Raw genomic sequence first — 14,038 nt, 5'->3', positions numbered from 1 at the left:
AAGATTTCCTTTTGAGAAAAGATATTAGTGAGAAGAGAGCTGGTTGGATTACTAAAGTGATGGCATATGATGTTGACATCAAGATTACCAAGCTGGTAAGAGGGAAGGGGTTCTGTAAATAGATGATATCACCTTAGGAATAAGATGAGGTAGTTGCTATGATACTAATGGAGCAACAAGAAGCAAGAAATGATGGCCCAAGGAACTGGATAGATGATATGAAGAATTTCTTATTAGGCAATGGATACCCTCAAGGATTTGATAGAGCTAAAAGGAGATAGTATAGGTTAAAGTCAATTCCTTATGTCATATTTGTTGGCATCCTTTTCAGGAGAGATTTTAATGGATCCCTACTAAGATGCATTGACATGAACCAAGTTGAAAGAATGATCAAAGAGCTTCATGATGGTCCTGATGGTGGTCACTTCTCAACAAGGACAACTACAATGAAGATCATGAGAGCTGGTTACTACTGGCCATCCCTATTCCATGATTGTTATTAGGTATGTGAGGAAATGTGAAAAGTGTGTTTTTTTTCTGGTAAGAAAAAGCTTGTAGCTCTTCCTCTTCATCCCATTCAAGTTGACCAACCTTTTTCTCAATGGGGATTGGATTTCATAGGCCCTATCAATCCTCCTTCTAGTTCTGGTCACAGATGAATTTTAACCACTATGGACTACTTCACTAGATGGACAGAGGTAGTTGCATTGAAGGACACCATAGAATCTTCAATTGTTGAGTTCCTTGATGGAATTGTGACCAAATATGGTGCCCCTTCAACCATTATTTTAGATAATGCAAGATCTTTTGTGGGAGCTCAGATTTGTGCATGGGAAATCGATCATAATATCTACTTGAGCACATCCTCAAACTACTATCCTTAGGGTAATGGTTTGGTTGAGTCCTCCAACAAAAACCTGATTAGGATTATAAAAAGAACTATAGAGGATAATCAAAGGTGTTGGCACCAAAATTTGAGGACTACATTATGGGCTGATAGAATAACACCTAAGAGGTCAATAGGGAATTTACCATTTATGTTGGTATATGGAAAGGAAGCAAGCTTTCCAATTTCTTTAGAATTCCCATCCCTAGAACTGGCTCATCAGTTGGAGCTAATAAAAAAAGATGCCATGGTAGTGAGAATGGTAGAGCTGATGGAGTTGGAAGAAAAAAGAGGTCAGGCCATGCAGACCCTAGAGACACATCAGCAGTAGGTGAAAAGGAACTTTGATAAAAGGGCTAAGGTCAAAATCTTCAGAGAGGGTGATTTAGTGTTTAAATGGGATGCAGACATGGCAAAACCAAGGAGACACTCAAAATTTGATGCACTATGGAGTGGTCCCTATCTAATTGTCAGTTGCAAGCAGGCCAATACTTTTTAATTGAGTAGGCCTCGTGGTGAAATTTTTCCTATAACAATCAATGGGATCTATCTTAAGCCATGTTTCTGATAGGGCTCAAAGCTTCCTATACATATTAGGTTAGATTCTTTTCTATTGTTTTCTAGCTTTTCAAGAAGTGCACAAGCACATGTGTTTTGAAGAAGGTTTTCAATCTTTGGTTTCAATTGCAGAGGGCAAGTTCTTCAGATTTTTAGTGTTTTGTTGCTATAGAGGTGGGTTAGGGTTTTACGATGCACTAATTCATGTTGTTTTGACTCTATAACCCAATGGATGCATAAGGCCACTGGTCATACACATAGCTGGCTTGCGTGCCCTTTGAGTCACCAGAAATGTTCCTTATCTTGCCTCCTACCAAAAATTTAAATTCAAATGCTTGACCCCTCCCAACAGTCGCTTCCATGTTTAAATATTATTTAATTTCATGGGAAATACAAAATTAAATGATTACAAATTTAGTGTATTTCTTTGTTTTTTTCAACCAGCCCGCAACTTTTTGCACTGTTAGATCTCACCTAGATCTATAGTGGGCGCTTTCCCACATTATCAAGATAATCACTCTTTAAAAATTGTAGGGAAGCCCCTTTGAGACATGCGGATCGGTGGGTTCGTGCTCTTTCTATGGGCCATAGAGGAAGGAAGTCTCAGTCTAGCTGGGACTTTTATTGGCGCCCGCTTTCTGACATTTTGAGCTTCGCTAGACTTTCTGATAGTGCAGGGGAGTGCTTTGGTGACATGTGTTCGAATGACACTACAGTAGGTATTTTCAAAGGATTAGAATGCATGTGTTATGAACACCATCAGATCTCCTGAGATCAATGGCTGGCACATGCCCATAAGATGAAGTTGCAAGAATATTAAGTAATGTAGACATGCCCCCTAGTGACACCTATCCCACAACCTCTCATGTCCCTAGTTCCACCTTCCACCGTCTGATGTGATCAGATCAATAGCTGGCACATGCCCGCCAGATAAAGATGCGAGGTAGTTAAGTAATGCGGGTATGCACCCTTACGACACATGGCTTGTGTGACATCATGGGCCCACTTTTCTCAGAGGTATTGATGGCTCGTCCTCTATGGTAGTTGTCAAGTGAGTTAAAGTACAATAAGGGCATCTCATTGGCCCATCCAACTAGCCAGATATGCAGTTCTATAGAGTTTTGATCATCATATATTGAAATGAAATTAGTGGCTAGTGCATGCCCACAATATAAAGATGTAGGGATGTTAGGGAATGTGGGCATGCACCTTGCTGCCACATGTCCTTGTGGGGTCATTTTTTTCTAGGTGGCACCAATTGTATGCCAGGGTAATGCTGAGTCAAACCAAGTAGCTACCGAGGTGTTTGTGGGCCCAAAAATTTCAGCAGGCATGCCCAGTATAATTAGGACCTTTCTTGATTGTTGATCTCATAGAGATCGATGATCAGCACTTCCTCACAATATGAAGATGCGAGGACTTTAAGTAATCCAAGAAAGAACCTGAGGGACACGTGTCCTAGTGTGCCTAGCCAAGGTATTAGCAATTAGTGTTGACGATTGATCTAGCAGTTATGTGACATCGCAATCAGGGTTTGAGGAGATGATGCAGTTAGTTAGAAGACGTTGGTCAACTGCATGGAGACTTTGTGAGGTGGTGAAATGAAAGGAGATCATTGGTCCATGTGGCTAATCCTAGTACCAAAGTTAGGTTGACCTATTGATCTTGCTGATTCATGAGCTAGAAACAAGGGAATTTGAGTTTTGTTGCATGATCTGATCCTTGTGATCAATGTCAACCACCCTCGAATGAGCACTAAACTCATTGAACATGCGAAAACACTCCACCACCTCTAATCTGATCCATCTACTTGGTAAGAACTATTTAATGGAATTATTTTTGTCTTCTCAAGGCCCTGTTCCAACCAAGATCAGATATCATTGCATCTGGATCCGTGCTTAGATTAGATTTTCTTCAGATCTCCATGATTATTCTCTGTAAGACTTAATGGAAGTGGTTGTAGAGTAATTTTAGTTGAGAAATATCTAAGTTATGCCTGAGCTATAAAGGAAAATTTTGTAGATTTTGAAAAGGTTGACCCTTCTCTGACTTCTCTAATATTGCTCTATAATTTCATGTGTAAATTCCCTTTGCCTCTGAATTGTATGGCATTCTATCTTATCTCCTTCAGCCATTGATGTAAAGTGCAAGAACTATTTTCCTCTCATTTGTGTTTTGTGGATATCTACAATTAGCATGATTATATCTCTTTTGGCCTATTAATGATAAATAAGTGAATCTTCTCTTTCCTTATGTCATTTATTTGGGTTTCTTGATCTGCATGTGGTTGTTAGATTAAAGCAAGTCTGAATGTGTATATCTTTTGGTGTCATGATGGTTCAATAGTGCATATATGGGTAGAGATTGGTTTGCACACTCTATTTTGGTGCATCACCCCCTTAGATTAGAATAGGTAGATTTTCTTTTCAAGCATTCCTTCTCCCTTTTCCTCTCCAACAGTAGTGAGGTGCACCCTAATAGTAAAAAAAGCCAGCCTTCTCTAGAGACTCAACCTCATAGCTCAAGTCCCACAGCTTGGAGGTTGTTTCCATATTTCATAAGGTTGTCCTTAGGTAAAAACTTTGGACAAGGGTGCAAACATTTGTGAAAACAAGAGTCTAAACAAACCCTGGATGAAGAACTAGCACCCTTGGGGCTATAGATGGACTTGAGGGTTACTAGTGGAGTGGAGCTGACTAGGAAGAAATTTGATGTTACTTTGCTGGTGTGCCCCCAACTGAAGGATTAGGATCTCTTGAGCAAGGTCCTAGTAAGCATAGGGTGTGAAGAAGCCCTACTAGGTCTAGTGGTTGACCTAAGGTAGCCCTGTGAGAGCTTGGGGTTTGGAAGCAAGGTTGGGGTGTTACATCACATGCCCAATTGTAAGGCCTTCTAGGCTACAACCATGTACAAAATACATTCAAGATCCATAATCTAGCTTCAAACTCACACTTCTAGACACATATGTAATAGACTTCTTCTTTCCTCCAAAATCTATGAGTTCTACCCCAAAAATATTCTCTAACTCTAAGCCTAAACACCTTATTTATACTTGCCAAAATGGCCTACAGAGATTCTAGAACATTACATAATAGAAAGGTTGAACCCAAAATGGTATCGACACATCCCAAGATAAGATCATATCATACAAATAACAATTAGAATTAAACATGTGAGTCAGCTCCCAAAATATAGACAACTTGGCAAAATGTTGTCACTCAGCATCAATAGAAACACTCGGCACATGAAGGATCACTCAGCACACATTGAAGAACTCAACACACACTATAGAGTGAGATGGGATAGCATGCAACTTTGATTGTTAACATGACATGGGATAACTTCAACTCAACAAATACTAAAAAATTAAAGGGTCTTAGCAATTGCTACAACTCAACAATGACTGTAACTTGGCAAAAACTGTTAAAATGAACACAAATGAGTAGGATAACATGTCAACATTGCATGCTCCTACATTAGACAACCAGGATAGAAAGAAGTGATTATCCTAAATTATTGAGATTTCACAACCTAAGTTGAATCCAACTAATATTGATAAATCCATGTAGCATCTTCAACTGGTCTATTTTTTCACTTTACCAAATATTCATCATAGTATTTTCCTCTTGTGCTTTTACCAATTCTTTGATCTAATATCTATTCAACCTTTTCAATTTTTTTCTTAGGATAATCATCAAGTACAAAAAATTCATCATCTAACTCATGATACTTATATAGATCAGCAACATTGAATATAGAAGATATATCTATGTCATTAGGTAACTCAACTTCATAAGCATTTCCACTATCAAACTTCTTCGAGATCTTGCAAGGTCCAAACTTCTTCATCTTCAACTTACTATATGTTCCAACCAAAAATCTCCCTTTCTTCAAATGAACCATCACCTCATCACCAACTTCAAAAGCATGATTTCTTCTAGACTTATCACCATTCTCCTTGTACTTCTGATTACTCTATTCCAACTTCAGCTTCACTTTCTTATGCAAAGACTCCATAAAACTAGCAAATTATTCTCCTAGATCACTTCTCTTCTCTTCACTAGAAAATCCCTTAAATTTGATACTCCTCTAGGATTCATTTCAGTAACAATCTCAAAAGGTGTCTTCACTATACTTCTATTCACAAAATTATTATATGAAAACTTAGCTTATCCCAATACCATATCCCAATTATGCGGTTCATTTCCAATTAAATATCTTAGCTAGTTACCCAAGCTTCTATTCACAACCTCTATCTATCCATTAGTTTGTGAATGGAATGTAGAACTAAAATTCAACTCAGTACCCATCTTCCTCTACAAAGTTCTCCTAAAATAACTAACAAACTTACTATCTCTATTAGAAATAATACTTCTTGGTAATCCATGCAATCTAACAATCTATTTGAAGAAAATTTTAGCAACATGCTTAGCATCTAATGTCTTCTTACATGGTATAAAATAATCCATTTTAGAAAATCTATCCACAAAAAAAAAAATAGAATCATACGCCTTTACTATTTTAGGCAATCCAAGAACGAAATCCATAATAATGTCACTCCAAGGTTTTTCAGGAATTAAAATAGTTGTATACAATCTAGTATTCTTACTCCTTTTACAACTTGACAAACTCGACAACTCTTCACAAACCTCTAAAAATCCTTATACATTTGTGACCAATAATAGTTTCCATCAACAAATTCAATGTCTTATCAATTCTAAAATGTCTAGCCAATATACCACTATGTTTTTCCTTAATCAAATTAACTCTCATAGAAATTCTAGGGATACACAACTAAATACCTTTGAAAAATATACCTTCTTGAATGAAATATTCATCATACTTACTGATGTAACCCATTAGATTTGGTGCTTTGCATTCTCTCCATGCCTTAGAAAAATCAGGATTAGTATCATACAACTCTTTCATGTCATCAAAACCAAGAACTTCAACCTTCATCTTAATCAACAAAGAATGTCTTCTACTCAATGAATCAGTAACTCAATTAGTGACTGCACTTTTATGCTTAATCACAAATGTAAAACTCTACAAATACTCAACCTACTTCATATGTCTTTGATTCAGTTTATGTTGACTTCCCAAGTACTGTAAAGCTTTATGATCAGTATACAACACAAACTCCTTACGAATCAAATAATGTCCCCACTTCTTCAATGCTTGAATAATAGCAAAAAACTCTTGATCATACATAAAATACTTCCTTTTAGTATCATTCAACTTCTCACTAAAGAAAGTGACAGATTTACCTTCTTGACTCAATACAACTCCTATTGCACTACCACCTGCATCACATTCAACTTGAAATACCTTATTGAAATTATGAAAAGCCAATATAGGTAACTTATCAACCTTTTGTTTCAATGTCTGAAAACTCTTATCAGCTCTATGTGTCCACTTGAGTTCCTTTTTGTCTCCTCTCATTGTCTTAGTCATAACATTAAAAATAGCACTAAAATTCTTTATAAACCTTATTTAGAAACTATCCAAACCATGAAATGATCTTTCACCTCACCCACATTCTTAGGTGTAGGCCATTCCAAAATTACTTTAACCTTCTTAGGATCCATTCTCAAACCATTAGCTGAAATTAAAAAATCCCAAATACACAATCTCTTCTTGCATAAAAGAACACTTTTTTAGATTAATTTTCAACTTCTCCTCTTTCAATCTCTTTAATACTTCTCTAACATGCTCGATATTTTCTTCTTTAGTCTTATTGAATATTAAAATATCATCCAAATAAACAATCACAAACTTACCCAAGAATCTTTTTAAAACTTCATTCATCAACCTCATGAAAGTACTAGGTGCATTAGTCAAATCAAAAGACATAACCAACCATTCATACAAACCATATTTTTACTTGAAAGTAGTCTTACATTCATCACCTTCTCTAATTCTAATTTGATGACAGCTACTCTTCAAATCAATCTTCGTAAAATACTTTGCTCCACTCAAACAATCCATTATGTCACCCATCCTCGGCATGGGAAACCTATATTTCACTGTAATCTTGTTAATAGCTCTAGAATCAGTACATGTTCTCCATTCTCCATTCTTTTTAGATGTTAATACAACAAGTACAACATATAGACTCAAACATTCTCCAATCAAACCTTTTTGTAGTAATTCATGCACTTGTTTGTTAAGTTCTTCATTCTCTATAGGTTTTTATCTATATGGTGCTTTATTTGGCAAAATAGCTCCAGGAATTAGATCCATGCAATGAATTATACTGTTTGGTTGTGATAAACCATTAGTAATATCCTTTTCAACAATATCAATATACTCATTCAACAATTCTATAGTTTCTACTGGTACTCGATCAATATCACCAGTTTCTATTGTCACTCGATCATTACCAACTTATGTTGCTTGATCATTACTACCAACCTTCGGTCCTCTATGAACTATAGAAAAAAAAACCTAATTTTTCTTCACTTCTTTTTCAAATTTCTTTCTATTAACCATGCAAATTCTCACAATAGTACACTTAACCTCATCTAGACTTTCAATCAAAGGAAACAATATTTTCTTCTTCCCATTCACCCAAAGAGTATATTGATTCAATCTTCCATCATGTATATCATATCTATCATATTTCCAAGGTCTATCCAACAAAATATGACAACAATCCATAGGAATAATATCACACAATGCTTCATCAAAATAATGTCCAATCTTGAACTTTACAATGCATTGCTCACTTACCAATATCTTATGCACATCTTTGATCCATGAAACATGATAGGGTTTAGGATGCTACAGCCTCTGCAACTACAACTTTGTAACCAACTCTTCTGATGCCAAATTTGTTGAGCTTCCACTATCAATGATCACCTTGCAACATTTTCAAGCCATCTTTCATCTGGTCTTGAAAATATTTCTCCTTAGGACAAGTTCCTCATCACTTCCCTTTTTACATAAGGTTCTTCTCACCATCAGATTTTCTCTAGCCTTATGTCCACTAGGTGAACTCTCAATGTCTCCTTGAATCACAATATTTATGTTACCTTGCCCACTTTTAGAGGATGTACATTCAAAAGATCTATGCCCTTCTTTACCACAAAAACTACCTCTAGAATAAGAATTACCTCTTCCTTAGTAAGAACTAGTACCTCCTTGTCAGGAATCACCACCTTTCCACTCAATATTTCCTTTATCATCATTTTTCCATTCATATTTTTCTTTATCTTGAAAAAAATTGTTAGATCTACCACCTTCATTATAAGATCTTCCTTTGCCTCTTTAGAATCTTCCACCTCTACCTCTTTGTCAAGATCTCATCAGCTTTCAAGGCATATTGATATGCTTCTTCCACACTTTCCAATTTCATAAAACTTATTTCATCTTGAATTCTAGATCTCAATCCATTTAGATATTGTGCAATTTTCTCAACATCATCATCCACATGTCTAGATCTATCCAATCTATAGAATTCCTTAGTACACTCCTTCACAGTCATATCTTTTTGTCTCAAATTTTGCATCTTTCTCAACAAGCTAACTTGGTAATTAGAAAGAAGGAATTTGTTCTTTACCTTGTTCACCATCTTAACCCAAGTTTTGATCTTTTCCTTTCCTCTCCTTTTTCTATTAGTTTTCAAATGCTCCCACCATAGTGAAGTATGACCTTTCAACCTATTCACTACAAGTTTCACCTTCCTATTATCTGGAGTGTTTTCATACATAAAGAACTTCTCTATATTAGAGATCCAATCCAATTTAGTGTTCGTGTCCAATTTTGCATCATAAGGAAAAACTTCTATAGTAGGCTTTGATTGTGCCCTAAACAATAATCTCAACAATCTTTCCTCATCTTGATCATCTTTAGATTCTAGATTGGAGTTTGGTGCTACTACTTCATCATCACTCACATCATTAAGATGTTCTCCTCTCCTCTAGGCTATCTCTACAGCATCTAATCAGGTTGTAGTTTACCTCAATGTATCCAATATGGCATTTTTAGCATTTCCTCTACCATGAAACATCTTTACAAGTTAGGTTCCTACAAGATTGTAACCCTCTGCAAGTTATAGGTCAAATCCACAAATTTGTATATCTACAACCAAATTTGAATTAGGGTTCTACATGATCCAATCTCCACAAGGAAGAACCTCAAACTTTGATACCACCTAACACAAGGAGGGTAAGAATAACTAGGGCCAAAGGAAAACCAAACCATCCAAACCACCTTACAAAGTTAACATATTAGAAGAAAACAAAAAAGAGAACAACACCATAGAGAGAGAGAACAATATTCTTTTATGGATTCATCAAATGATTAACATACATGCCTAGTTGTAAGGCCTTTTGGGTTATGACTAGATACAAAATACATTCAAGATCCATGATCTATCTTTAAACTTGTACTTCTAGACTTATTTGCAACTGACTTTTTTAGTCCTCCAAAATCTCTAAATTCTACTTCCAAAATATTCTCTAACTCTAAGCCTAAACACTCTATTAATACTTACCAAAAAAACTTACTGAAGATTCTAGAACATTACATAATAGAAAGGCCAACCATAAAATGGGTTGGACACATCTCAAGACAAGATTGTATCATAGAAGTCACAATTAGAATTAAGCATGCAAGTCAGCTCCCAAAATATTGAAAACCTGGCAAAATGTTGTCACTTGGTATCACCAGGAACACTTGGCACATGAAGGATCACTTAACACATGCAAGATCACTTGGCACATAGTAAAGAACTTAGTACACACTTAAAGGTGAAATGGGATAACACACAACTCCAAATGTTAACATGACATCGAATAACTTCAAATTGGTAGATACTACAAAATTACTAGCACTCAGTAATTGTTGCAACTTGACAATAATTACAATTTGGAAACAACTTGCAAAATGAACACAAATGGGTAGGATAACATGTCAACCTAGGATGCTCCTGCATTAAAAACTAACAATCTTATTGTGGATTTCCTTTTCAACATAGTAATATTTTCAATCACACTTTCATATCTTGATAGACTAACTTCAGATCTAAGATCTGATTCCATTTTGAAACAAAAATTCCTGCCTCTTTCTCCTAGTGCTGAAAGTCACTAAATAGAGGCACTAATTTCTAACACTTGATTTTCCTCAAAAGATAACACATTAAAATTCAAATTCCTTAAGTGGTGATGTTGAAACTCGATCTTCTAGTCTTGGCATGGGTACAAACTTCACTTCTTCACACCATTTATCAAAACCATGTAGAGCCACCACCTCCTTGAAGAAGACAAAGAAATCACTATTTTGATTCACCTTTTAACATTTCATTTTATTACAAAAGTAGGTTCATTCAACTCTTACAACTATAGATCAAGAACTGATAACTTATTATCCAAGAACTACTATCAAGAGCTTTAGATCTACCCACAAAAACTGAAAGTCCTTCAAAATATTTAACATGAAATCAACTAGGAACACTAGTATAGAGATTTAGATTCACCACTCATACTTGTCAGAAATAAAACATAATTTGTCACTTCACAAATCTAAACCAAACTTTCAATTGTAGGAAACATGCAAATCATCAAACCACTCTTGGAGATTTACAAACTTGGAAAAGATAACAAACACTTTTTTTCATTGGTGATTCTAAACTTTTACAACAACACTTTGAAACAAAACCAAACTAAATTATTGAAGATGGACTCTCTTAGTAGCAATAAAATTTACACTCAACCCTCAAAGCTACTGCTACAAATGAATAAAGCATTATTGGGAGACATGAATCTTGAGCAAAGAGAAAAAAAAACACTTCACAACCCTATTGCTATAGAAAATTCTTCACATCTCTTTCTTCTAACCATATTGAATCTCTTTTTAGATTCAATACTCCCCAATAGAGTCAAAATTTTATTGGCTCCTGAATTAATAGTTTTTCAATAACCCAATGATAGGAACAAATACATCTAGGGGCAATTAATGCTCATCTACAACATACCCATTCAAACATAGGGGCCAACTATAAGGCTGCTCCTTCTTCAGGCTCTATAAGATCTAGGTGGGTGAACCTTAGATTCTTCATATGCTACTAATTTCAAAGCATATAATTGAATCTTATAAAGAAAATAATATCCTTAATATTCTATTGGTTATGCAAACATTCATGGATATGAAATAGCTAATAACATGACTCGTGAACTAGATAAACTAAATGAGGGAAAATCTTTTCATCTCTTGAATGAAAAGGGAAAAGGATTTTGATTATGAATTCATTTCAGCATTACTAGGACATGAACAACAACACAAATAGATTCTATAGCTGATTAGTTCCTTTTCTATTGGGTAATTCAACAAATCACTAACACAAATCCTTGAAAATCATTGATATATATCATGTATCAAGACTTCCAGATCTATCCATTCACCTTGTGAATCAAACATCTATATCATTCTAAGTCTCATACTCAACCTATCCCTTCATGAAATCTACAACCCCATTCTAGTAAATCAAGCTTTTATATGAATCCTTGGATTATAAGAAAAACATAAAACTCAAAATAGATTGTAATTAAGATTGTGTTCTTTGTTCACAAAACACAAAAGATAATAAACAACATGAATAGGACACAAGATTCAAATAGGATGCATGGAATTAACTTGAAAAAACTGAGATTGTCTCTATAATTCATTAACTATTATTTATGGATAGATCCTTGAAACAAATTCATAATGGATGCATGAAATTAAATTAGAAACAACTAAATAGACTAAGACTATCTCTATAATTCATTAGCTATTGTTCATTACAAGAGAAATTTTGGGCATAAATGGTGGCATCATAGCTAGAGCTCTACTCAATAGCTTGGAATAGCCAAACGTCAACAACCTTAGAGAAAGAGCAGAGAAGATAATATAAAGATAGGAAAAATTTCCAAATTAGAGTAGATGTTGCCATTTGTCCACTTGAAACTCTTCCACTTGTTGATGAAAAACTTATCTCTACCTTCTTCCTATACCTAAAAAATAGATCTCATCCTTGCTATTGAAGAATGCATGAAATATATTCAGAATGATGGAAAACACAATTGAAAAAGATGCCAGATCTGATACTAGAACAAGGGCCAAAACACCTGACAAATGACTTTAAGAGGCAAAATGAAACTCTTAGAAAAAATTTCCCCTAAATTTGGAGCCAAAAAACTCCCATGTCTGCTCTCTCATTGAATTTGATGCTTCATCATGAAATCACTTATTCTATTGAAAATGCCCCAAAAATTACAAAACTATTTATATCTCTTAATGGTGAATATTTGTACATTTTCTAACTTCATATCTAGAAAGCTCATCTTCTCCTAATTCCAACAGTATACTGCACTCTATGTTTCTGATAAAAATGGCCCCTCTAGAACTATTTGAAAATCTAGGCCCATGACCAAGTTTAGACATTTAAATGTTGAAAATTTTAAAAATTTGATATAGTTTCAACTTTAGAATATATCAAAATCATTTTCAATGTTTAAATATGATATTTCACATGAATTTTTAAAGGAAAATCAATAAAAATTAAATTTTTATGATTTCATATTGTTTCCTCTATTTGTGAATTTGGATCAAACATGGTTGACCACCCAAGTGCCATGTGTCAAACCCTAATTGATCATCCTCTACATATTCACCACCACATGTCGACTCCTCACAACCTTGCAACTTTAACCCTTAACCATAGCTAAACTCTAGCGACCATACAATTACTCCATCTTCACAACTCTAGAGCTTATTTTCCTTACCAACTTGTAAATAAGAAAAATAAGCTTTTTCATAGCTTTGGGGTAGTTTTCTTTGACTTTTCATTTAATGCTATGACCATGTGACATAGTTAAGTCTACAATTTTTGGGTCATTGCATGGTTATCTCTTAATTATGCTCTAAATGTTGCGACTGTGCACCTTCCTTTCTCACACCGTCAAAGCATTTTTTAGACCCAACATCTAATGTTGCGACCATGAGCCTTGCAAATAAGCTAGCATTTTTGTTTCATCAGACCTCAATCTCCAAACCACATGGTTTGTGTTGTGAGTGTGCAATTTGATGCCACGTTTCCATCTATAACCACTAATGTCACCTCTTTGTAAATAATTTTTTTAATGAATTTGATTGTGTGTTTTTTTTACCATCAATGTTTCAAATCATACTACATGATCCATCATCAGGATGAGAAAGTGCAAGATACTAGAGATATCCTTATGATGGATCATGTAGTATGATTTGAAATGCTGATGGTAAAAAAACACAAACAATTGAATCTAGAAAATGTTTTTTTACAAATGGATTGTAGACATCTGTTGATGTTAAGTCATCTCTTTGGCCTGCGGTTTTTGGTTCAAATTTTCTTTTTTAGCCACCTGCTAGCCCTCTAGCCATAGTCAACCCCTTTACACTAGCCTTTCCTCCAAAAGAAGCATGTCTATTCAAATAGTTATGTATTGTGTGTTGTAGTATTTAAAAACACTAAATCCTCCCCCCACAAGGAATGTGGGATAAAGTCATTAAGCTACCCATCATGCAAAATTCCCACCACTTGGGATTTAATTGCACTTTCCCAATGGACTCTTCCAC

The sequence above is a fragment of the Cupressus sempervirens genome, chromosome 1 (genome assembly GCF_028749045.1).
Source record: "Cupressus sempervirens isolate cs-2001-9-10 chromosome 1, ASM2874904v1, whole genome shotgun sequence".
Taxonomy (NCBI): domain Eukaryota; kingdom Viridiplantae; phylum Streptophyta; class Pinopsida; order Cupressales; family Cupressaceae; genus Cupressus; species Cupressus sempervirens.
This window is presented reverse-complemented; position numbering follows the sequence as displayed.